The sequence below is a fragment of the Vombatus ursinus genome, unplaced genomic scaffold (genome assembly GCF_900497805.2).
Source record: "Vombatus ursinus unplaced genomic scaffold, bare-nosed wombat genome assembly UNPS02014822.1, whole genome shotgun sequence".
Lineage (NCBI taxonomy): Eukaryota > Metazoa > Chordata > Mammalia > Diprotodontia > Vombatidae > Vombatus > Vombatus ursinus.
The window spans coordinates 3,118,462-3,121,276 of NW_020954600.1; positions in this window are offsets into that span (position 1 = coordinate 3,118,462).

A 2,815-nucleotide genomic window follows, 5' to 3' on the forward strand; every position below is an offset into this window, starting at 1 on the left:
GACAGAAGAGAGAGAGAGAGAGAGAGACAGAGAGAGAGAGAGAGAGAGAGAGAGAGAGAGAGAAGTTAATCCTCATATTTCTTTTCTAACACCAAGCATGGTCATTATAACATATATTTTTGTTGCTACTGGTCTCTCCACTTATATTGCTGCTGTCACAGTGTATATCATTCTCCCACTTCCACTTACTTCCCTTTGCATCAGTTCCTATGTCTTTCCACATTTTGAGTTCTTCATGTTAATTAGCTCTTACCATACAATCACATTAATATATCTGAATCTATTTAACCATTTCCCAATAGATGAACATCTGCTTTGTTTCCAGTTCTTTGCTTTTACAAAAAGGGTTGCTATAGTATAGATTGGATCTTTCTTTCCTTCTTTAGGGTATATGCGTAGTAGTAGAATCTTTGAATCAATAAATAAAGATAAAATAAATTAGTAAATTTCCTTTCACAATTTCTAACTGCTTTTTAGAATGTTTGGACCAATTTGCACCAACAATGCATCAATTTGATGATCTTTCCACAACCTCTCCAACATTGACTTCCCATCCTTTTATCATATTTGCCAATTTTCTGAGTGTGAAGTGAAACCTCAAGATTGATTTAATTTGCATTTCTCTTATTATTAATCAGAGCAATCTTTCAAAGAGTTGTTAACAGTTCAACATTCTTCTTTTGAGAACCATTGGCTTAACACCTCTGAACATTTATTCATTGGGGAATGGGTTATAGTGATCTAGATTGGTGTTGCACAGTGAGGCAGTATAGTGGATTGCATACTGGCCTTGGAGTTGGGAAAACCTGATTTTAAATCCAACCTCACACACCTACTAGCTATATGACCCTGGGTAAGTCACTTAACCCTGCATGCCTAAGGTTTCTTCATTTGTAAAATGAGTGGGAGAAAAAAAACCTGGCAAACCATTCCAGTATCTTTGCCAAGAAAACCCCAAATGGGGTCATGGAGAGTCGGACATGACTAAAACAACTTAACAACAACAATATTGGTGTTAGCTCCTGATATATCTTAGCAGACAAAGGCAACATTTTAACCATGAGTGAGAAAGTAGCTGCTTTTTGAAAGAAACTTATGCTATGGTTAGCACATTTTGAAAATGTCTATTTGGAAATGTTTCTATCGTGTGATTTTGTCACCGAAAATTATATGTTTGTGACTTATAAAAACTCTCCTATCTGCATACTTTAAAAACTTGGAAACAGAATTTTCTAGTCTGTTAAAAAAAGTCTTCCTTATGATGAGTTTCAGTGAGTTTTGCACTCATTTGTTAAAATATGAAAATGCAACACCATCTGATTAGTTTGTGAGAGCAACTGATTGGCATTAAGGAGGATAAAATTTTACTAGCCAAATTTCAACCAAAAAATTGTATAATTGACGAATGGGATTGAATAAATGTGCTTCATAATGTAGCATATTACCAACAATGCATTTCTTCCATTAAGATCCATGTGTCCATCCATCCTTGAAAAGGCAAAGCATATTTGTTCAGCTATGACAGCCATTAAGACCAAGAGAATTTACAAGCATGCACATGTATAAATATGTATATTTATTTATATGTATAAATATTTATAAATATTTATGTATAAATAAATATTCTAAGATTAGAAGTGAATGCTCAGTTTTTTTTAATGATGGGATGTATGATCAAAAAAGTTCAGAGACCATTGCCTCTAGGTTTTTAGACATGGTGTGGACCAGTGAAACACACGGGCTGCCTGTTGGTTGGTTACTCCATGTCTTCCCTCAACATGTGACTGACCATGCTTCTTTTCCAGACCTACATCTCTCTAATGACATCTGTTGTATCACTTCCTCCTGTACAATTTACTATTTGTCATTCTTGGACCCACCACGCTGTGCTCCGCTGGTTCCTGGATGACTTCCATTTTAATTTCTTGGAGACAGTGGTATTCTGTGATGTGCAGCTATCCAGGGTCCCTAGAAGATCATTGGTGTAAAAAAAAATACAGGTCTTTGTTTCAGGGGTAAATGGAAGCCTGTGTGGAGATAGATATAACCTGAAAAATAACACCAATTATAAGCCATGCTTGAGTTTTATACAAATTAGTTTTGGGGAGAAAATGTGACTATTATTCAGGTCAGTTCTGTGGAAGGGACTGATGAAACTCACTAAGAAAAGATTGATGCCTCTATCTATTCTCAGGGGACAGCTCACAAAAAAGTAGTTGCTGGGGGTGGAGGGGTGGGACAGAGACAATAATAGAAAGCTAGGGGGTAGGATGTGAGCTGTACAATCCACTAAGAAGGATTATACAAGGAGCCTGGGAGGCCCTCCTAGACACAAATCCAAGGGTGGGAGGTATACTCAAGCCTTGTGGATCCTTAGGAAACTGCCTGGGAAAGAAGGGAGCAGCTAAGCAATGAATAAAGAGGATGCTCAGTTACAGCTGCACTGGGCTGGGGAGAATGGGAAGGGAATGGAGGGGCTTCTTAAACTGCCCTTATTCTGTGACTTAGGAAGTCAGAGCTTTCCTGTTTGAGTCATTGTGAACTGGGGTAGAGGAGGATCTGAGGAAGCATTAATACTTGAGCCAATGTGAGGAAAGTGAATTCCTGTACTCTTCCTCTTCAGTAGGTACTTTTTTCCCTCTCCCTGTCAAGTGGATCCTTGTCAGAAGACCCAGGTTTGGATTACTAGCTTTTTTATCTAGGACAAATAATTTCCATCCACCTGTGCCTCGGTTTCCTCCTTTGTAAAATTAAGATGTTGGATTGCATGGTTTCTAAATTCTCTTTCAATATAAGAGTCTATATTCTATGTTCT